The sequence below is a fragment of the Peromyscus leucopus genome, chromosome 1, assembly GCF_004664715.2.
Source record: "Peromyscus leucopus breed LL Stock chromosome 1, UCI_PerLeu_2.1, whole genome shotgun sequence".
In the NCBI taxonomy this organism is placed as follows: domain Eukaryota; kingdom Metazoa; phylum Chordata; class Mammalia; order Rodentia; family Cricetidae; genus Peromyscus; species Peromyscus leucopus.
The window spans coordinates 191,029,477-191,053,828 of NC_051063.1; the positions used below are offsets into that span (position 1 = coordinate 191,029,477).

Sequence of the window (24,352 nt, forward strand, 5' to 3'; positions counted from 1 at the left end):
GATAGGCCATGGAACCAGGGAAAAACCAAATACTAGAGTTTTACACAAGAAATATAGCCATAAAATGTCTCCTAAGGATATTCTGCCATATTTATAGATCATTGTGTCACTCGGCTATCATCAGAGATGTCTTCTTCAGCAATGGAACATTCAGTTCTAAATGAGATGTCTTCTTAAAGTCCCCTCCCTCAGGGTCAGGGAACCCGAAAGAAGAGGAGATAGAAAGATTATATGAGTCAGAGAAACTCGAAGACACTAAGGAAACAAGACTTTCTAAACATAGCAGGACTGATGTACATATGAACTCAAGAGACTGGGAAGGATGCACAGGGCCTGTACTACTAAGACAGATGGATTGCCAGCACTGATAGGGGAAGTGGACACAAGCCCTCATCTTTAATTCAGAAGCCAACTCCAAGTTGTCACAAGCCTCCATCCCGAACCCAGTAGCAATAAAATAATTAGTTTTCTTCAAGGGAGTCTCCCTGGGTATACAAACAATTCTTAAGTGCAGGACCCATGCTCCATAGTAGATGAAAAACAAAAATGAATAAATAAATAAACTTAATGGCATTGGTGGAGGTTAATTTTTTAACATTACATGACTTTTTTGCACAATTATTTTTTCTGATTTCTTGTTTTCATGATTTTCTGTGTATGAAAATGTGTGTCTTTTCCTCTCTTGTGTTTCTTGTCCTTTTTCTTTAGCTTTTTTTCTTCTGTTTGTTTGCTTGTTTTCTCCTATTCTGGCTTGTTTGTTTTTATTTTAAATTATCATTATTTATAGACATCTTTCTGTCTTTGAATAAGAGAGAGAGACAGGATTGTAGAATTGAGAGGGATGGGAGGTGGGGCAAATCTGTAAGGAGTTGGTAGAGGGTAAACTGTAATTAGAATATGTTGTATGAAAAAATCCATTTTCAATTTGCTTGCCCATATGTTATGGTTGTGTAGTGTGAGTCTTCCTCCAAAATATTGTTCTACCTTCTGTGCTGGTTCAAGTTGAGGAACTACCAATGTATTTTGGCCATGATGTTTGTCATTGAGGAAATCAATAGCAATCCCTATCTTTTACCTAATACATCCCTGGGATTTGAGGTCCATAATGTCCCACATGATCAAAGCCACACTCTGGCAACTTTTTGGCCCACTTTCAGGCCCTGTTTATGACATCCCTAACTACAGATGTGCAAGACAGAGTATATTGGCTGCAGTACTTACAGGACCATCATGGGCAATATCCAAATACATAGCGACACTGCTGGATCTTAACAAATTTCCACAAGTGAGAGAAGCTGAGGGGATAAGACATGATGTCAGCTCTGCTTGGTGACATTTCAGCTGTCTTTGAGGAAAAGAGGACAAGCTTGAGTAACTCTTCATTGATAGGGAAATAAAGGAGACACTGTTGACATATTTATATTTTTGTAGCTTAGAGTAGAGAGAAGGGGAAGGAAGGGTGAAGTGGACACAACACAATATTAAACCTCTGAATATTGTCTGTATTTCTGAGGAAGATCAATCACACTGTGAGTTTGTGTGCCTTAATTAAATAAAATGAATTTTGGTTCAGGGAGCAGAGCCTGCAACTAGTTGACTGGAATTAGCTATACAGAGTCTGAATGATCCGGAATACATATAGAGATACAACATAGGACGGGACTTGGAATTCAGTGCTTTCTTTTTGCTTTGGGATGAATGGAGAGACATGACTATTGCTGGATCTCTGGCCAAAAAGGAAGGTCAAGTGTTTGTTTCTCAGTCTCTCTGATCTAACAGGTTTTCACAGCCACATCTGACTTCTGAGTCTTTCTTGGTAAAGAGAATGATAGAGACTTAGGTTAAACCTACATAAAGCAGCCACCATGTACCTAGGCCATGGGACTCGAAGTTTCCCCAGGCTACAGCCTGAGTGGTTGTTGGGGCACTGACTGTGGGGCTGTGGGGCCACAGACATGCATTAGTGAATTCATGTGCAGCTGATGAGCTGACAGAAGAATAGCACTGTACTTTTCTGATAAACCCATAGGAAGACAGAGGTCTTCAAAGCAGGATTGCTCTAAAGGCTTCAAACCATTGCTGTAGAATTGAGTTGAATTTTAGGACAATGTTCTTCTTTCCAATTGTTTTTCCCTACAGCTTACTTTTGTGCCTTTTGACACTACACTCAGTGAACAAAGAAGGTTTTCTTTCCTGTACCAGGTGGCCCCCAAGGACACATTTCTGGCATTTGGTATTGTAGCTTTGATGCTTCATTTCCACTGGAACTGGGTTGGGCTGTTCATCATAAATGATGACAAAGGTGCCCAGATGCTGTCAGATTTGAGAAGCGCAATGGGGAAAAGTGGAGTCTGCAGAGCATTTGTAGAAATTATCCTAGTCAACAGGGGTTCATTTCTGATCACCTCCTGGAAAAATCAGGTGCAGATCCTGGAATTATCAGCAAATGCAATTATTATTTATGGGGACACTGATTCTCATTGCACTTAATAGTACATATAAAGCAGAGGTTACTTATGTGGAAAGTCTGGATCCTGAACTCACGCTGGGATCATTCCAAATCTGATATCTATTTCCTGTTAAATGCATTGCATGGGACCCTTATATTTTCACAACATAATGTGGATATTGATAATTTTACAGATTTTATCCAGACAGCCAATCCTTAAAATACCAAGAAGACATTTATCTTCATATATTGTAGCACTCATTCTTCAATTGCTCTTTTTTAAAGAAAGATTGTAAAATTATGGATAACTGTCTGCCCAAGGTCTCCTGGGCATTCTTGCCAGGGAACATATTTGACATGGCCATGAGTGAAGAGAGTTACAGTGTGTACAATGCAGTGTATGCTGTGGCCCACAGTCTGCATGAAATGATTTCTAATCAAGTACAAAACCAACCACGTGAAAATGGGGAAGAGATGGTATTCTTCCCCTGGAAGGTAATGTCACCTCCATAGCACTGTGCTTTAACAATGAGATGTCCTCAGGGTTTATAGGAATGTTGTGTTTTATAATATATTGTCAAAATCCACAGGGAACACTGAACTTGTTCGCTCCTCAGTGATAATGAAAACACAGCCATCAATATCTGTGATGAATTGGTGCCTGAAGCAAAGAGGAAAACTGTTTAGTGTCCATAATGAGTTTATTCTAAGAAGCCTCACTATCATCACATGGTAAAATGTTCAAATAAAAAATCCCTGTACATCTCACACTAGAAATAGAATATACAGATAATTAATGACCAATAGAATGCTTATATTATGTAAGTGTTCAACTATAATATCCCTTTAAACATAAAAATAATTGGAGTAGTTTTGAAATGTTCTTGCATATGTTTATCTATTCAAAGAAACTAAGATTTATCTGAGTGTACTTTTCTTATGTGCTTAGTTCTAAATTTCCTCCTAAAATTTATTGACATTTTAGAAAAATAATGATGTTTCTATTCTATGGTGGTATTCTACTTGTACTGAAATGTGATTTTAATCATATGTTAATAAATAAAGTTGCCCGGGGGTCAGAGCTATTAGAGCCATAGAAAGAGCGTGGTGGTGGTGGTACACACCTTTAATTCCATAGATCTCTGTGTGTTCAGGGATACCGCCAGCATTGGAGACATACGCCTTTAAGACCTGGGGGGCTGTACAAACTGGCAGTGATGAGGCAATCACGTGTTTGGGTTTACAACCAATGAGAAGGCAGAACAAAAAGACTATGAAAAGACATACACACAGGAAGTAGCTCTTTTTCTGAGAGCTAGGACCACCACAGGAGGAAGGGTGAGATTTTAGCTCTGAGCTCTGACCTCTTGGCTTTCTCTTTTACATTGGTTCTGTGTTTCTTATTTAATAAGATGGTTGGTTACATCTACACTATTCTCCAAGGACATCATTTGCTCAACATCATTAATACCTATGTTAAAGTTTCTATTAACATCAGAAAACAATGTCAGTGTGAGACTATAACTAATTCTGGCTCTGTTGCACCTACCTGGGATCTGTTTAACATAGCATAGCATCATACATCTCTTTTATCTTCAACCTTTTCTTAGGAATATCCAGTATACCAATCCTGCTGCTGATCATATGGTTCTGGACTAGAAGGGGAACTAGATGTAGACTATGACATTCTCAGTTTTGGGAATTTCCCAAAAGGTCTTGGGCTAAGTGTGAAATAGGAACATTTTCTCCAAATCTTCCCCAGAGTCAACAGTTGTCTTTATCTGAGCACATGATACAATGGCCCACAGGATTTACAGAGGTGGGATGAATCTTATCTCATGCCTTGACCTCTATGAAAGTAACAAAGTATGTTTCTGAGTTCATGAATCTTCCTTGCTCCACTGAGATCTGTGCATTACACATAATGACCACTAATAAAATGTACAGTTTTACCATATAATTCTGCTGGATGCACATGTTGTTGTTATGCCTGTTTATTTCATATCATAAGTACAATATTTATTTTAGTATACTGTTTTGGCTAATTTTATGTCAACTCAACATTATATATAGTCATTTGGAAAAAAGGAACCCAATTAGAAAATGCCTTCACAAACATTGCCTGTGAGCAAGCCTGTGGTGCATTTTTTATATTGATTCATATAAGGAGGCCTAGCTCACTGTGGATGGTGCCAACTCTGGTTAGGTGCTCCTGGGTGATAAGAATCAGACTAAACAAGCCATAAGAAGCATGTAAGAAATATTACTCCAAAAACAAACCAATAAATAAATAAATAAATAAATAAATAAATAAATAAATAAATAAGACGGGAAGTAGTAGCACAGGCCTTTAATCCCAGCACTTGGGAGGTAGAACCAGGTGGATGTTTTTGAGCTGGATGCCAACTTGGGCTATAGAGTGAGTTCCAGGAAAGGATCCAAAGCTGCAAAAAGAAACTCTGTCTCAAAAAAAAAAAGCAAAAAAAGTACTACTCTATGGTTTCTGAATTCGTTCTTACATCAATATTCCTGCCTTGAGTTTCTGCCCTGAATTCCCTGGTTAATGGACTGTAAGCTATAAGGTGAATTAAATCCTTTCATCCTCAAGTTTATTTTTGTCATTGTGTTTTGTATTAACAGAAACTCTAATTAATACAATATAGTTTCTATCACTGTAACAGATCATCTGACAGAAGACAGATTTTTAATCCCAGCTTCAAAATTTTAGGTCCATGAATTTTGGAAAAGTTGGTCTTTTCCTTTTAGGTCTCTGAACAGACAAAAAAAAAGTATGATGAGAATTTGTGGAGTATTTTTTGTTGTTGTTTTAAAATGTTACCTAACAAAGCCATGTAGGTGGATTTTCCTTGGCTTACAATTTGTAGGTATATTCCATTTCCCTCAGAAAGCCATGTCTTAGGAGATGGAGGCAGCTGGTCACACTCCATCCACAGTCAGAAGGCAGAGACTGATGATTTCTGCTGTCTACATTTATTCCTCCTTTCTACTCCTGCTAGGACCACAGTCAATAAACTGGGGACATCCAGTTATGGAACACCTTCCTACCTGAAGCAACCTCTTCTAGAAAATCTCTCACACTAATGATCAAAGATTGGTTTCCACAGAAGTTCTAAATCCTGGACTGACCATTGTACACATGATCCTGTGTATGACTTACTCTATTACTAGCAATATAATAAACTTCATTTACGAATATCTAAATTACCAAATTAATGTTATATATTAACACCCTCTAGGTTTAGAGATTCAATAAAATCCTGAGCATTTCCTAACATTTATATCATTTTTCTCAGAATCCTCACTCTGTATGCAGTGAGAACTGTGGTTCTGGATTCAGGAAGACACCCCAGGAAGGCAAGGCTGTCTGTTGCTTTGATTGCACACCTTGCCCACAGAATGACATTTCCAATGAGACTGGTAAATATCATTCATGCCAAGGATGTTTCCACTAGTCCACCTCTGCAGTATCTAAGTAAATTTACACCTCTAAGTGAATTTATAGACAATTCTCTTCTTTCCATGTTAGTTAATCACAAGTTACAGGTCATTACATTTTCCCTGAAACAAGACAGTCTTGACACAGAAATTATTATGCACTTTATGTTCTTCATCCATTGCAAGCATGGCTGCCAACAGGAAATTGTTCCCACACCAGAGTAGTATGCTTTGCTGCACAATGACTTTGAACACACAGCATCATTGCTTCATGATTTTGAAAACATATTTTGATCATGTTCAGGACTCAAGACTTTCACTTTTTACATCTCTAAATATATGATGCCCAGCATGAATCTGGAAACACAGCACATGAGAAAGACTCTGTGTGTGTGTGTGTGTGTGTGTGTGTGTGTGTGTGTGTATGTGTGTGTGTGTGTATTTGCCATCTAGCAAAACAAAATTTTTATAGTCCTTTAATGAACATGTTTTCTCCTCTATTTTCTTCCCCCTCTATCACACCTCTTCAATACCTCTGATACCACTATAACAAACAATATGTTACACAATAAAATCAAGATTATGTGATCAGTATGCAGTAAACTCAATATATTAGTTAATGTTCTAGCGCTGTGAAGAAACAACACAACAAAGCAAATATTATAAAAAAAAAAAAGGCATTTTGTTGGGTTCTAGATTAAAGTTTTTTGAGGTTTAGACCATGTTGATCATGACAGGAAACAGACAGGCATGTCACTGTAGTAGTAGCTGAGAGTTTTACATCATGATCCAGAGGCAGGAGGCATGGAGAGAGAGAGAAAGAGACACACACTTTTGAAACCTCAAAGCCCATCATCCCCAGTGACTTACATCCTCCAACAAGACCACACTTACTCCATCAGGGCACCACCTCCTGATCCTTACCAAACAGTTCCACTAACTGGTGACCAAACATTCAAATGTATGAGCCTGTGGCAGCCATTCTTTTTCAAACCATTAATCACATGTCAAGACTTAAGGTCTGTAAAAGGATAGAAAATTCAGAGTACAGTACTGGATATAACAAAGTGTTCTGTTCACAAGAAAAATAACATTAAATACTAGTACACTAATTAATAAGTTGTATGTATTAATTCATCATTATAGAAGTTCATCATTATGAAAAATTTTCATTGAGTCTCAGATACAAGACATAGTTTTCCAAAGTGGGAAGAATGTAATATAATCACTAGTAGCACAATCCACAAGCTGACAATTTACAAACATTAATATGAGCATTAATATGAGCATCTATGAAATGCCCATGTTGAGGAATAGTGTTTGTGACAAATGATTGGAATTTCAAAACATGGCACATGAACAGTTTGTTTAAAGGAAATGAAGTGAATAAGCCTGGCATAGTTTCCTCTACCTATAGTTACAGAAATTTAGGACATTTAAGTGGAAATATCATCATTATAAGGGCAATATTAACAAAATAGAGAAACCTGATGGTGCAATAATTTCAGAGAACAAAGAAAGACACTAAATCCAGAGCCCATGAGAAGGACCATTGATTTTTGTGTATGTGTGTGGAATAGGAAGATAGAAGCAGAAATTATTCACAATAATTAGTGAGTTTATTACTAAAGGTGCTGTTTCTTTATTTTTGAATAATATTACATAACTATCATCTGGAAAAACACTCATTTGCAGGAATCACCTTTATAATAGGGATGTTACAAATGTATTTTTTAATGTGTCATATTTTCATATTAATATTTAGGTGCTTCAAAGATAGTGTTAGGATCTGAGTAGATTTAGACTGAAAAGATACAGTACCCCACAGTGAACTTGAATATTCACATTGGGTGTATGTTTGGTTTAATAACGTTAGCATTTGTCCAATGAAGGAACATCTCTACTACCACAAATAAATCCTAAATGTATGTTAAGAACTAGTTTTTATGAAAATCTGTAGTATGAAAGATGAATTAATACACAAATGTTTGATACTTTAAAACTGAATCCATTATTAGTTGTCAAATACTTTTGAGTAAGTGGAACATGTCTTTAAAAGGAAATGTTTAATCTAATATAAAGTTATTTGAATAGTTTATAAATCATATGCCTTTAATAAACAAGACATTGCATCCTATTATGAAACCTGTAGTATAAGCAATGACAGGAAGAGCAAAATTAATACATTAAAGAAAGAAGAGAGGATATAATGGTGGAGATCAATGAAAATAGAGTAAGAGTATGACTGGATGAAATGAGAACTGTGGGAGAGCTGAAGAAAACAGAAAGAAAAACAAAATATTCACAAAGAGAAACTCGACTCTTGAAAATAAAGTTGATAACCTATTTAAAAGATGTATCAACAGAAATAAAATTTAAAAATGTTTGAAAAGCATTATAAAAATATTGATTATTATTAACATATTGAAAATATAGCATACATAAATCCATATTCATACATAAGAATTTAAGAGTAAATTCACAACCTACCAGGAACACAGTATCAAACATTGTCCATGAAGACATGAGAATATATGAACAGTTCTAAATGTATTAAATAGATATCATTGCATGAAAACATTTTAACTGTTGAAGTGTTTCATGCTTGCAAATGTTAAAATATAGGGCATTTCAAAGAATGAACAAATTGTGTAACACAATGGACTTTGTGAATGTAGATACATTTGAGTCATATTTGAGAACATTTTAAAAGGTTTACAAAGGACATTCTCTTAGTCATAACAAAGTCACATGTCCTATTAAGGGTACAGATTTATTTTATAAAGTAGTGGTATCAGAGCAAAACTACATTTGAGAAATGTAATTGAGTACTCTAAAGACACCAAAAACAATCCAACAATATTGCTTAAGGCAAATGTGTGTGTGTGTGAGTGTGTGTGTGTGTGTGTGTGTGTGTGTGTGTGTGTGTGAATGTGTGTGAGTGTGTGTGCATGTGCATGTGCAGGTAACAGAGAAAGAAGCATTAGGGCCGTGTAACTTATGAGTTAAAATGGATATATGAGTTCAGAATAATCATCTAGGAAATATTTGTCCTTCAAGCAAAGGGAGACAGTTCAAATAGAAGTGCAATGAACTGGTGGCTGGAAATTGCCTGAGGAGGTTAAAAGGGAGACCTGAGCATGTGCTTTTGATCACATTCATTTCTACCAGAAATGGATCAGTGTATGAAGTGTCCAGAGAGTCACTATGCAAACACAGAGAAGAACCACTGCTTCCAGAAGACTGAACTTTCTGACCTATGATGATCCCTTGGGAAAGGCACTAACCTCCATGTCCCTAGGTGTCTCCTCACTCACAGCATTTGACCTTGGGATTTTTGTGAAGCATAGAGATATTCCTATTGTCAAGGCCAATAATCAGGCTCTTAGTTACATCCTGCTGATCATTCTGACCTTCTGTTTTCTCTGTCCTTTACTCATCATTGGCAGTCCCAACACAGCCACCTGTATCCTTCAGCAGAACACATTTGAACTTCTGTTCACTGTGGCTCTTTCTACTGTATTGGCCAAAATTGTAACTGTAGCCATGACCTTCAAGGTCACTGCTCTGGGAAGTATGATGACAAGGTTAATGATATCAAGGACTCCTAACATCATCATTCTACTCTATACCACAATCCAAATTCTTCTTTCTGGAATATGGCTGGCAACCTTTCCTCCATTTGTTGACACAGATGCTCACTCTGAACATGAACACATCATCGTCATGTGTAACAAGGGCTCAGCTATTGCTTTCCATGGCATCCTTGGATACCTGGGATTCTTGACCCTAACAAGCTACTTTATGACTTTCTTGTCCAGGAATCTGCCTGACACATTCAATGAGGACAAATTCCTGGCTTTCAGCATGCTGGTGTTCTGCAGTGTCTGGGTCACCTTCTTCCCTGTCTACCACAGCACCAAGGGAAAGGTCATGGTGGTTCTGGAAGTCTCCTCTATCTTGGCTTCCAGTGCAGGGATCCTGGGCCTCATCTTTGCTCCTAAGTGCTACATTGTGTTGTTAATGCCAGAAAGAAACTTACTTTATCATATCAGGGACAAAACACATTCTAGGAAGAATAATTCCTTTGAAACTTAGCTTACATGTTTCTGAAATTAAATGGAAATCCTGAACTCTGTTCTACAGCATTTGAACAGTCACATATAGGTTACAATTTAGCACTTGATAGCATGAATTTTTATTTCTTGATCTAAATATTTTAGTTTCATTTTTTACACCCATCAGTGATTTTTTAAATTTTGAAATATACATTGCATTTTTGTTTCCTCCATTTATATGTACTATTTATTACTTTGCTCTTATTGAACTACTAATTTGCTTACAAAATGAAAATGTATTCTCTTTTCCACTTGGCTTAGTTCTGATATAAAATTTTGAATCTCATAGAGATTTACTTCACTAATAAATCAGTGGTGACAAACGGATTCCAAAGTCACACACATCATCTTCAAAATTTTAAAATATATTTATCTTTGGCTTCTTACATACTGGTCCACTATAACTGGTTCCTAGGAGTGGTACTGTCTGTGATTGGGAACCAAAGTCCTGCTGTATCTTCCTTCATTCCTCCACCACATATTACTTTGGCAGGTATATGCTCGCATGTATAGAGTATAGGGTGTGATATTAAGATACTGCAAACTAATTCTGTGAGGACATATTACTGAGTGTCTGTAAGCCTTTACTTCCTCCTCAGATCCTTTCAGTTCTTAGCTATGTCCTCTTACCCAAGAAACTTGGATTCTATACACGTTCCTCCAGGGGTTCAAATACCTCACTCCCAGTTACTTGAGAACTTCCTAAAACACATTTTAGGTCATCACTTGTTCTCCTCTCAATTTGAGGAGAGTTTCTTTCAATAAACTACTGTGGGATGGTCTGTAGGTCAAATTACTCTGATTGGTCAAGAAATAAAACACTGATTGGCCAGTGGCTAGGCAGGAAGTATACTCTGGACTAACAGAGAGGAGAAAGAAAGAACAAGAAGGCAGAAGGAGTCACTGCCAGCCTCGGCCATGACAAACAGCATGTGAAGATGCTGGTAAGCCACGAGCCACATGGCAAAGTATAGATTTATGGAAATGGGTTCATTTAAGCTATAATAACAGTTAGCAAGAAGCCTGCCACGGCCATACAGTTTGTAAGCAATATAAGTCTCTGTGTTTACTTGGTTGGGTCTGAGCAGCTGCAGGACTGGCAGGTGAGAGAGATTTGTCCTGACTGTGGGCAAGGCAGGAAAACTCTAGCTACAATAAACCATAAGCAATATGGTGCAACAAGCTTTTGCAACTAGCCCTCTGAATTGCCCAGAACCTCAGCAGAAAGCCACATACCCTGGGTTGAGAGAAGAGAGAACGAGAATGTGCAAGAAATTTTCATTGGCACAAGAAAAGACTCTCTGAAAATAACCCTGGTAACACAGACATTAATATTCATGGTTCACAGAAGAAACCACAAGGAACTAAAAATGCTTCTGTACAGCAAAAGGCAACCTCACTTGAGAATAGAGGCACTCTATGAAATGGGGAGAAAACTGTTACTAAGTATTTAGCAGAGATATGGTTAAATGCTAGAATGTACAAAGAACCCAGAAAACTGAACATGAGTAAAACAAACCAATTAAAAATGAAGTTATATATCGAGTGAGAGTTCCCAAGAAATGAAATACTAATGACTGAGAAAATATTAAAATATTCAACATTCTTAGCCACTGGGGAAATGCAACTTCAAGGGGAAAATGACACTGCAAAATTAAGTAAGGAACCAAGACTCAGTAAAACAAGTACAGAGTATTCTCTCTAATACGTGGATCTTCTCGTTAAATTTTACCCATGTACATCTATATACGAGATATAGAGGGCAGATGACACAAAACTTTAAAGGAACTCATGAATAGGAAAATTGTTTCTGGCAGAAATGTACCCTGTTTTTAAATCTTAGTAACTAGAATCTATGCCCTATATAAAATTCAAAACATGGGTGATTAGACTAGTATCTCACCTTTTATTGAAAATTCAAAATTACTGATTGTGTTCTCTTAGAATTGGAGTTTAAATTTTTCTCTAGATGGACTTCTCTTTCTATTTAATAATGTTATTTTGGATGCTGTGGTGTTCTGTGGGTTTTGCTTTTTTGCATATGTCTACATATTTTTATTGAGTTTCAGTTTTATATAATATTTTAATTAACTCTTTGAGTACTATAATCCCTCATATTTCCATCATACTCACCACCAAGTTCTCCCAGATCCAGCCTTCACCTTCCCTTAACTCCAACATTTTATGCCTCTGTATTTTATGTATAGCCACTGTGCCATAAGTGTTGCCCATATACTAATGGCTATGAGGTCATTTACTACAACATGGTTGATCTAGCAGGTGCCATACCTTTATTAAAAACTGATTCTCCTTCTTCTGGAGGCTTTCACAGTTCAGTGGCTTCCCAGCCATGGGGATTAAGGAGCCACTCCCATCTCCATTCTTGGTTAAATGGATTGCTCATCTACAAGCTTTGTTCTGGCAAACACAGTGGTATTAATTTATGAGTACAGCAGTCCTATTTTGTACAGAAGATACTGTTTTGATCAGGTGATCCCTAACCTCAGATTCTTGAAAACCTGTTCTTGTCTTTCTTCATGGTAGTCCCTGAGCCTATGTCAGTGGGTTGATATATATTTCCAGATGTGGCTGACCATTCTACTGTCACTTATTCTCTGCACTCTGATGACTTCTGGGTATCTGTGTTAACGACTGTCCACTGCACAAATGTGCTTCTGCTAATGGTGTCTAGAGTTGCACTAACCAGGGGATATGGAGATGAATTTAGAGGACTGTTTGATATTATGTTCACTTAGATAATTAATAGGAGTGATTCCCTTTGGGGATCTTGGCCAGATTATTTCACCATGAATTCATATCTGTCTACTGAGCACACATTGAATCCAGTAAGAAAGTAGTTGGTTACCAATAGGACATTTGTGCCACTACTGCAGATAAGGCATATCCTGCCTTGACAGTTGTTACCATATCTAGCCTGTAAAGGGTTACTTTCATTTCTATCTTGATGAGTTTGATTTTAATTCATCATTATATCAATTTAAATTTTCTAATAAAAGAATAAAATCAAATACTAAAAAAATCCACAACTCCTCAACTATGTGTGAGCATCATGAAACAATCACCTTTCTATGCTAAAAGTGCTTATTTTCTTGATCTCTTTGAAGCCTTATACATATAACCACAGTTACTATTCATTCATATATGTAACAAGCATGTGATGTCTAGGAGCTAGTCACATTTGTCTTCTCACACTGATAAATGAACTTTGTTTTAGGATGCATAGGACTGAACATAGAACGTATTATGGAGTTCTGAGAGCTAAAGTTAAACAGCTAATTTCACACTCCAAACAGGAATGCAACAACAACAACAACAACAAACACCTCATATTGTATTGAAGGAATTGTATAAAGGCATGTCATTCTTAAAATCAATCTTTCATGAACTCACCCATTTATTTACTGATATTCTTTTTCCAGTATGATTGTAACACAGAATTAAAAATTTGTAACTTCTTACAAAAGATGGATAGACCCCATGATCCTGGAACATTGAGGATAAAACGGTTTCACTGTGTCTTTTATCCTCTGAAATGGATGGAGAAAGAATTGACTCTCTTGGAATCCACTACAGACAATCTTAGACACCCTTGCATTGTTGTTACAACACTTATTCTTTATCTAAGCTGTAATTTATTAAAGAATACAAATAATATGAAGCCCATGCACATTTTACCTATTCTAATTTGATTACTTCAAAAATAACCAATTTCTAAAGAAGAATTACAAGGTATCAGGGATTAGGTTATTATTAAACCTGGGGTGAGACATAATAGTCTTCCTCAAGATACAGGAAACTGGATGCAAGGTGACAGCTAATGCTGAGTGGTTTTCAGAATAGGAACCCTCTCACCATCTGTGCCCAGTGATCTACAGAGAAGCTGCTGTAGTACTCACAAAGGGCAGAATACCATCTGCGTTTTGTTTTATTATTCTGCAAAAGAGCCAAAGTAAACTTTTACCATTGTATCATGGAACAAATGTAAAATTATGATGACATTTATTTTTCAGGTAAAATTCCTCAAACCCTTCTGTAATATCTACTCTCAGCCATATTGTCATTGGTTTAAGAATATTTTAAATACCCCCTACGAAAGTGAGACTAGAGGATTACCTGTAGGAAATAAATGGTTGTCTTTTAAAGAAGGAGGTTGCACTTTCAGCTGTGCTTACAAATAATAGAAGACAATAGTTCAAGAAAAGCTAGTGATAGTTACATTTGTGCCCACAATAATACCCACTTCAATTTCTGCTTGTATATTACAATATCATTGAACAGGGTAAAATTTTTAACCTATATTAATTCATCACTATTAAGCAAAGGCCATTATATACACAGTGATTCACCTCCTTTGCTGTGCAGAGTTTCCAATGTGGGCACATTTGCACTAAAATGCATCAAGTCTACAGTGTCATGGTAGAGTAGTTGACAAAACTTACTCCTGTGCTTTTAGAAACACAGTCTTTCTCCTGAAAATTTTGCTATGTGTTTGGGAGAAAACCATAGTGATCCTTCTAAACTATTACCTCTCTAAATATCAACATGTTCTCCACAAAAAGTCAGTAGTAAGTTGACCCAGTCCTGTAGGTATAGGAAAGTACCATGACTATATATTGATAGAGTAAGTAACCTTATAGAATAAAGCAATAAAATAGAGCAAAGTTCACATACAAATAAGAATCTCTTCCTCCCCTCCCCCCCCAAGAGGAAGTGACTGGAGAGTCTCCTGATGGTGCTGGTAAATTGAAAATCCTATTCCAGATACTTGAAGGATTCATCCTTATACTTCTGTTTTTCTAGAGCCACTTCTGGTACCAAAATCTATATAATCAGGTTTCTTTAGAGTAACAGAACAAATAGATCTCGATCTCTCTCTCTCTCTCTCTCTCTCTCTCTCACTCACTCACTCACTTTCTTTCTCTTTCTCTCTGTACATATTTTATATGGAATAGATATAGATATAGATATGGAATTTATTGAAATTACTTACAGGCTGCTGTCCAGCTAATCCATCAATGGCTAACTGTGAACAGAAAATTCAAAAATCCAATTGTTACTCCATCCACAATGATGGATATCTTAGCTGATCTTCAGTATACACTGCAATCCCAAAGAAGTGGGCTTCAGTGCCAGTGAAGGAATGGATGTGCTAGTATGGAAGTGAGTCCACAAGCAGACAAGGAGCAAAAGCTTCATTCTTCCCTGTCCTTATGTAGACTTAGAGGAGAAGGTGTGGCCTATATTACAGGCATAACTTCCAGCAACAAGTATTTTCAAAGTGTGCATCTTCTGACCTCAAAGGTCCAGACTACAAGTGGATTTACCCTCTTTCAACCAAGCAAAAATAATCTCTCACAGGTGTGCCCTCAATTTCTGAATTGTAGTGCATTACAGGTGTAGTCATGTTGACAAGCAAAAGTATCCATCACACCTAGTAATGCCAGAAACTACACCTCTAGAAGCTCACCAACATGCCCAGATAATGTTAGCAAAGCAACAACAAGTACAATGGACTTGTGAAGGTGGGTGGGGGAAAACCTACAAGGTCTCAACCCTACACAGAGAACTACAGGCAACTGGAAGATGCTTGGAGCAGGAGACATGGTCTCCCCTCAGAAAGAGCATACAATTGGTTATCCAATATCACATGGTCAACATCGAAAACATACATGTAAGTAACATGATATGGACATTGAAGTTTATATTTAGGAATATGTATTTTTCTTTGCTTCTTTTTTGTTTGTTTTTGTTTTACGGGTAGAGTTTCTCTGTGTTGGAATTGCTGTCATGAAACGCAGTCCGTACTCCAGGCTTATCATGTACAGAGAGATCTGCCTGCCCTCCTTCCAAGTGCTGGTATAAAGGTGTATGTCATGACAGACCAACAGGAATATATCTGTATATGAATATATATATATATTTACTGAAATAAGTGGCCCTGAATTTAAAAGAAAGCATGAAAGGGCATAGGGGAGGATTTGGCAGTAGGAAAGGGAAAGGAAATATGTTGTAATTATATTGTAATCTTAAAAATTTTAAAATAAAAAAGCAAAACAAAATAAAACAAAAAAGCAAACAACAACAAACCCAAGGTGACACTAAAACAAGCAAAAAAAGATCATATATCTATCAGGACAATGCAGATGAGGACTCCTTTAAACTTCCATGTTGCCCTAGCTACAATGCCATCATCAGGCATAGAAATAACTAAGGTTGGCATCAATGTGAGGGAAGGAGGTCATACATTGCTGTGTGATTAAGAAGTAGAGAATCAACTTTTGAAATCAATGTATATGTTCTCAAATAAATGAATAATTAAAATGAAAGAAAAAAACAACATGGGCTGGAGAGGTGGTTTAGTGGTTAAGAGCACTGGCTGTTCTTCCAAAGGTCCTGAGTTCAATTCCCAGCAACCACATGGTGGCTCACAACCATCTGTAATGACATCTGGCGCCCTCTTCTGGCCTGCAGGCATACATGCAGACAGAGCACTTTATACACAATAAATAAATCTTTAAAAAAAAAAAAAAGAAAGAAAGAAAGAAAGAAAGAAAAAGAAAAAAAAACACAACTCCTGTATGGGCCAATTAGAGAACTGATCCTAGGCACTATTCCTGTGGAAATAATGACAAACATCTACTTACCACAGATAAGGAAGCTATGACAAATCAACATTAGTAAACCAACGAAGTCTAACTGGATCAACCAGTGAGGATTTTTTTTTTTTTTTTTGGTTTTTTGAGACAGGGTTTCTCTGTGTAGCTTTGCGTCTTTCCTGGGACTCACTTGGTAGCCCAGGCTGGCCTCGAACTCACAGAGATCCGCCAGGCTCCTCCTCCCGAGTGCTGGAATTAAAGGCGTGCGCCACCACCGCCCGGCTGTGAGGATTTTTTTAAGGGGAGTTTTTTTTTCTGCATGTATGAGTGCATGCAAAGTGTGTTCCTTTAGTCCCATGAAGCAAGAAGAGAGAATAGGATGCCCTGGAGTGAGGTTACTTATTGCCTGCCTATGTAAGGGTGCTGTGATTTCAAAATGAGTCTTCAGAGAGAGCAGACAAGTGCTCTTAACCACTGAGTTACCTCTAAAGTCATGTGGACCAATGAGTTATTGGTGTATCTTACAAGAGTGTGGGTGAGGGTTTTCTTACAGAAGCACAAAGTATTCAATGACAGCAACATCACCTTGTGAGGGTGATGGCTAATGAAACTGGAAACCTGGAGATCACTGCACAGCTTGCAGGCAGCTCAAGAGTCTTTCAAGCGACTCACTACTCCTCCAGGCAGTTTGTCTTATCTGGTCCATGCAAATTGACTGGCGACTGCCTGATGGCTGGTCTGAGCATCTTCTGTGCAGTTCAGCTGTCTAACAATGTCAGCAGTCTTCACCAATTATATATACTTGAAGCAGGAGAGCACTAGTGAATCTTGCCAGATTCTGTGACTTCCCAAAGCTATTAAGTTTTATACTCCTGAGCTTTAAGTGCTTCTCTGTAGGAATGAATGTATCTCCTCCCCTTAGAGCAGAGTGTCTCAACCCTTGTGTCATGATCCATTTGGGGTCTCATATCAGGTATCCTGAATGTGAGATATTTACATTAGAATTTATAACAGTAGCAATATTACTGCTATGAAATAACAACAAAAAATTATAGGGATGGGGATCACCACAACATAAAGACCTGGACTCAAGTGTTGAAGCTTGGCAAGCTTGAGAACCACGGCCTTTGAACATCCCATTATTTTACCTCCCTTTTCATGCCCTGTATTTTGATGGGATTCCTCCAAGATAGAAGAATACACTCTCAGAGGAAACTGATACACAATAACCATTCCTGGGCATGAACTCCAAAGACTTGGCATTTACCAATGAGCACTTGCCCATCAAGTTCATTGATGCTTTATTCACTGTATCTAGGAAATGGAATCAACCTGGATGTCCATGAACTAAAATATAGGTAAATGAAAATGTGATAATTTTCTATATAACACAGAATATTATTCAGGTGTAAATAAAAATGAAAGTGTGAAATCTAGACATACATGGAAGAAAATTGAAATTATGGTGAGTTCAGATACCTAGGCCCCAAAAGTCCAACATCATTTGTTCTCTCACATATATATGACTGAACTACAAACTTTGTTTTGTGTGTTCAAGTAAGACTACATGTAGAGGCCAGGTATCTAGAAAAAGATCATTAGTGGGGAGATAGAGGAAGAGAGGATAGTAGAATACAGGTGATATGAAATTAGAGAATGGCTCAAATTTGCAGTGGAGAAGGGGTTGCTGAAATATCAATTCAAATGAGATGTTTGTGAAGAAGCTACATGCGAACCTATCATTTTGCAACCCAAGTAAAAATATAAGGAAATGATAGTAGAACACATATGTTAAAAAAGAATTTGGCATTAGATCATGTGTGCCAAATGTTTAACTGGGAATAAGGTAAAGAGAAAAGATGAAGAGTGAGTGGATCAACCAAGAGTAAAGATTTGTGAAGAAGCTGTATCAAATCCCTTTATACTTGCAAGAATCATTATTGGTCTTATAATAAAAACCTGGAGACAGATATTAGGGTGAAAACTGAAAGATCAGAGAAGCAGAGCAAACCACAGCCACCACCTCTTACCTCATGAACTCCTCAGCCTAAAAGAGAACTAGTTCCTGTCTCCTTCTTCCTTAGATGCCTTTCTCTGCTCAGCCATATCACTTCCTGTCTCAACCCTCCTCATGCTGTGATTACAAGAGTGTGATCCAAAGTGCTGGGATTAAAGGTGTGTGCTACCAATGCCCAGTTCTGTTTCTCTTTTAGACTGGATTAATCTCATGTAGCCCAGTGTTGCCTTGAGCTCACAGAAATCAAGATGGATCTCTGCCTCTGCCTCCAGAATGCTAGGATTAAAGGTGTGTGCACCACAGCCTGACCTCTATATCTAACTCTGTGGCTAGCTCTGACCTCTGATTTTCAGGCAAGCTTTATTTCATAAATTACAAACAATATATCACATTTCCCCTTTTGTTTAAAATAATAAAAGAAGGTTATAACTTACAATAAGAAAAGCTATATACAATAAGTACAAAAGCTATATATAATATATATAGTCAAGAATTATATTAATAATGTCCAGTCTATAAGAATTAGACAAATACAGAGAAAATACTCCATTTTTTATCCTATTTTGGTGAGTCCAAAGTGTTGTACCTAATTCAGTTTCTCTCCTAATTTGTGTTACCAACCCAAAGCTATCTTTTGATGTCTTTCAAATTTTTATACTTTACACCTCTTTTGTGTGTTTCTTTTCTGAATTTGTTAACAAGGGAAACTATAACTATAACTATCTAATCTTCACCTCCCTCAGAGACCCAAGAAGGAAATAATATTTACTGAGTCAGCAGGAACTGCAAACAACCAACTTCTGAAAAATGTGAGAAATGACAGAAACAGCTGACTGCCTGGACAGTCACCCAAGGTTCCTCTGCAACACTGGGGCATCCAACTTCAGCCTACAGGCCTAACATATCTTACATACTTATCTCTGAAGCACAATATTCTGAAGGGCCTTCCTACCTTGTCTTGGCAAGTTCCAGCATCCTTTTTTTGTGTGTCTTGCTTGTACATTTGCATAGCATATGTCAGCAGTTGAGGCAAGGGCAGTTTCTTGCCCAGTGTCTAACTTTTGCCACAAAGAAAATAAACTCTATAAGTGGTTTCTTTGATGTCCATCAGCTTCTCTGAAGTAGATTCATTCTGCCAGGAGCAGACCTGTCTCATTGTCATAAAAAAATAATAACCTGTTATTAAAACATCTTAAATGCCATATTCTATACATTGCTGAAGTATCTGAAGATGATCTATTTATCTAAAATAGATCTCTATTTGACCTTGAAAAAGATACCTATCATGACTCTAAGTTTGATTGTTATGACTAACTAGTAACTTGTATTTATTTATATCCTAATTAGTTTGTAATAATAACTTTGAAAGACTAGCAATTTGCATCATATTGTTAAATGAACTGTATAGGTACATACATTGAACAAGAGTAGAAGTGCACATACAGTATGTTCCAACAAAAATATTATCAATTTTGTATCAATGTACACAATTTGCATATAATATACAAAAATCCAATCCAATCTAAAATAATTAAAACTAGCTGTTGCATTTTAAAAGTAGATTCAGTAATCTACCTTTGTATTTTATATCTATATTTCTTTTTTTCTTTTCAGAGTAGATTCAATAATCTATCCTTTTATCCTATCATATCTGTATCCTCCCCCCTTTTTTTCCTTTTCAAAACAAGAAGCCTGAATATAATCTCCTTTGTTTAGCTTTTGTCCTGACCATTACCAATAACAACTTGTAATCAACCATCCTAAACAATGACAATTATCCATAACCCACTGAATGACCAAAAGCCACCTACCCAACCTCTTGGGAATGTGAGTATCATGTTCTTAAATTTACTTCCTCCTATCTGGGGGTGATGGCATCTTTAGGGGACCCTAAAAAGAAAAAATTGGGTTAACTGTCAAGTCCATGGAGAGGTAGCTGTATCATATGTTGTCCAGTCTCTGCATAATGGGAAAGTACAGGGCATGTCTCAAGCCCTGGCTAGAGTAGTCTGTGAGATGGACCATCTCAGCTAGCCACCTCAAATTTATTCTGTGTGGTTTCTAGTCCAAAGGAGATATTTGGATGGTGTTTGTCAGCTTGGTGGCATTATCATTGCCCTGGTGGAATTGACATTGTAGGGCTCCACACACATCCTTTTGGAGACTTTAACTGTCACTAGTAGGCATGGTCATGGCTCATTGCAGAAAACTGATAAAGATTCAAACCCAAAATCATGTACAGAAAGCTAGATAGATTTTTTTTCTAGAATTAGTACTCTATATGATAATAATTACCATGACAAAAGTTTAATATACACATATATAATAACCTTATAAATTTTTATATAAAATTCATATCTTAAGAAAAGTTTTAAAGAGTCAAAATAAAACCAATGGATCATGAAATTGGTAGCAATAGAATAGAACAGTCCTTTAATTTTGTTTATTTCTTTTGTTCCATATCAAGTGGTTCTTCAGACATAATACAGAGATTTTGCATTTAACTTCAACAAGCATGCTTGAGTTAGAGAAGGAGAGAGCCACACTCCAAGTCCCAAGCCAGTTTTAATTTTAATTGAACTGGAACTATATAAAAACCATTTGCATTATGTGTCTGTAGAGAACAGCAGAAACAAACATTTAGGAAGACTTATGAAAATTTATATGTGATATACCAATAGGCCAATTTGCTCTTTTTCTTGGGATATTTTTTTCTGAATGATTTGTCCTTTTTCTTCAGATGTCTTATTTGTCCAGTGTTCTTCAGATTCCTTTGTCTTCATTCTCCTAAAAGACAAAAACAAAACCCTTCCCTAACCCTAACTTTTGGGAGGTTCCCTTTTGGCAAGTAATATGTGGTCAAATGAAAAGCATTTGTTAGTCATATGAGTTAGTTTAAATTGAATGGTCATGCTGGTTGATGAACTATCACCTCTTCTAATTAAAACCTAATGCCTTGATTATAATAGTCTGGTTGTAAAAAGAACAAGTAGGACATTTCTTTACAATTTCCTTGGCTTGTTGCTAGGTTATGGAAAAATCCTTTTTTAAACCTTTACTACTGACATGCTGTTTTTAATGAAATTCTGAGGCCTCCAGCACATTTCCTATCAATAGTTTATCAATCTCATCATTACCTTGTGCTACAGGGCCTGACAAATCCATATAGGATTGGATGTGAGTTATATATAAGGGATGCTACCTGTTCCTGATTATATCTTGTAACTGAATAAATAACAAAGTTAATTCTGACTCATCAGGGATAAATTCTGCAGTCTCGAAATATAAGACCACTCTTTCTGCATCCTGAAAGTCAGTAACTATGTTGGGAGATTCCAAAAAATCCATTAATACCATCAGAATAGCATATAATTCCAAGTTTTGAACCAAATGATAAGGACTTTGAGCCACCCTACTTAAATGTTCTGATTTGTACCCTGCCTTTCCTTGTTTGTCTGCATATGTATAAAATGTAGGGGTTCCAGATATGGGTGTTTCCCATACAATACAAGGCAGAATCCAATCTGCTCTCTTTATAAGTTGAATTCTATTGCTTTGGGGATATTTGCTGTTAATCGCTCCCAAAAATTTACTGCAAGCTCTTTGCCAAGGCTCACTTTCTACCATTAATTTGCCAATTACATCCTTAGTAAAAGGTACTATAATTTCTGCTGGGTCTATTACTGCTAACTGTCAAAGTCTCAATTTTCCTTTTAGATTCAACTCAGAAGCCTTTTCCATGTAAGTTTTTAATTTTTTACTCTGTTTATTTGGTAAAAATATTCATTCTAAGATAATATCTTCCCTCTGCATGAATATTCCTGAAGGAGAATGCTTAGAGGGTAAAATAACCAAAATGCAATCAAGCTTTGGAACCAAACAATACAAATGTGTCTCCTGTATTTTTTTTTCCACCAAAGCCAATTCTCTCTCAGCTTCAGTGCATAAGTCTCTTGGACTATTTAAGTCTTTGTCACTATCTAAAGTTTTGAACAAATTAGTCATTTCATCATTTTTTACCCCAATAGTGGGCCATCAATGGGAAATGTCTCCTAGCAATCTTTGAAAGTCATCAAGAGCCTGCAAGCAATCTCACCTAATTTGCACCTTTGGGGGTCTAATTTTTTATAGACCTATTTATATCTTAAATGCTTAATAGAATCTTCTCTTTGTATTTTTTCAAGAGCAATTTGTAATCCCCAATGAGCCAAAATTTTCTTTACTTTTTCAAACATTCTTTCTAAGGTATCTACATTTGCATCAGCTAGTAAAATGTACCCATTTAATGGTAAACTATATATTGAGGAAATTGTTTACATATTACTTCCAATGGATGTCATACTAATTATTGGCACAATGTTGGGTTATTTAACATTTTCTGTGAGAGCCTTCTATTGATATCTCTTAATGGGCTAAGAATTATTATAATTAGGCACCATGAAGGCAATTGTTTGCTCTGTCTTTTTTTTTGTAAAAGTATAGTAAAGAAGCAGTCTTTTAAATAAATAACTATAAGATGCTATTCTTTAGATAACAGAGAAGGCAAAGGAATTCCAGACTGTAGAAAGCCCATTGGCTGAATCACCTTGTTAACACCTCTTAGATCTGTTACAACTCTCCATTTTCCAGATTTCTTTTTAGTAACAAATACAGGAGATTTCCAAGTGCTGGTTGATTCTTCAATATGCTGAACATTTATTGTTCCTATACCACCTCTTTTAAGGCCTGCAGTTTCTTTGTTGTTAAAGGCCATTGCTCAACCCATACAGGCTTATCTGTTAACCACTTTAAAAGTAGGGCCATTGGTGCCTTTGAAAGATCAGCAGCTGTTGTGCCTTTTTCTTGTACAATCTGAATGGTTGGTGACTGTTCTTTATAATACCTTCTAATATTTTCCCCAGAAACACATGTTGGTTTATGGTTTGTTTCTGAGATTGGAGGAATATTAATCTGGGTATTCCACTGCTGTAACAAATCATATCTCTATAAATTCTTGGCTATATTATCCACATATGGCTTTAATTTTCCTCTCTGTCATTCTGGCCCTATAGATTCAACCAATCTTGCACGCTGAGTCACTTATAATGTTTCAATCCCTAAAAGCTGAACATTTATCTCCTGAACAGGCCAATTTGGATGCCAAGATTCTGGGGCAATTATTGTTACGTCCACACCTATGTCTAAAAGACCTTCAATTACAACATCATTTATTCATATTTTTAATTTTGGTCTTTGTTTATTTATAGAAGTTTGCCAAAAAATGTGCTTTATGGCTTCTCCTGAATATTTTGTTCACTTTTCTATAGCTGTTCTTTCATCCAGAATAGTATGGTTTTTAACAGTAAGCATTAGGTTTTTTAATTTCTCTGGGAAGAAGTTTCTTCCATGATGAAATGGAAAGGACTGAAAAGAATTTGACATTGCGGGGGGGGGGGGGGGGGGGGGGGGGGCTACAAGAGGCCCCTCAGGGCATTTCCTGATGGCAAAGGCAAGTGATTACCTCGTCTGGAACTTTTTGATCTACGTTCATTAGTCCATTTCTTCATTTGCCACACCTTCTGCATAATCCAAAAGGGAGAGGTATTCTGTTGGGATTATTCCTTGAAAAAAATATTGTTTCTTGGAATGCCCTTTTTCCAGCACCTTGTTAGGTGACCTTGTTAACTGCAGTTGAAACTTTTGACATTACTATTTT

General features: G+C 36.7%; 1 pseudogene; it reads left to right on the top strand.

The window, feature by feature from the left end:
* The first annotated feature begins 1,105 nt into the window (after positions 1-1,105).
* Positions 1,106-10,003, top strand: LOC114686601 (annotated as a pseudogene).
* The last annotated feature ends 14,349 nt before the right edge of the window (positions 10,004-24,352 follow it).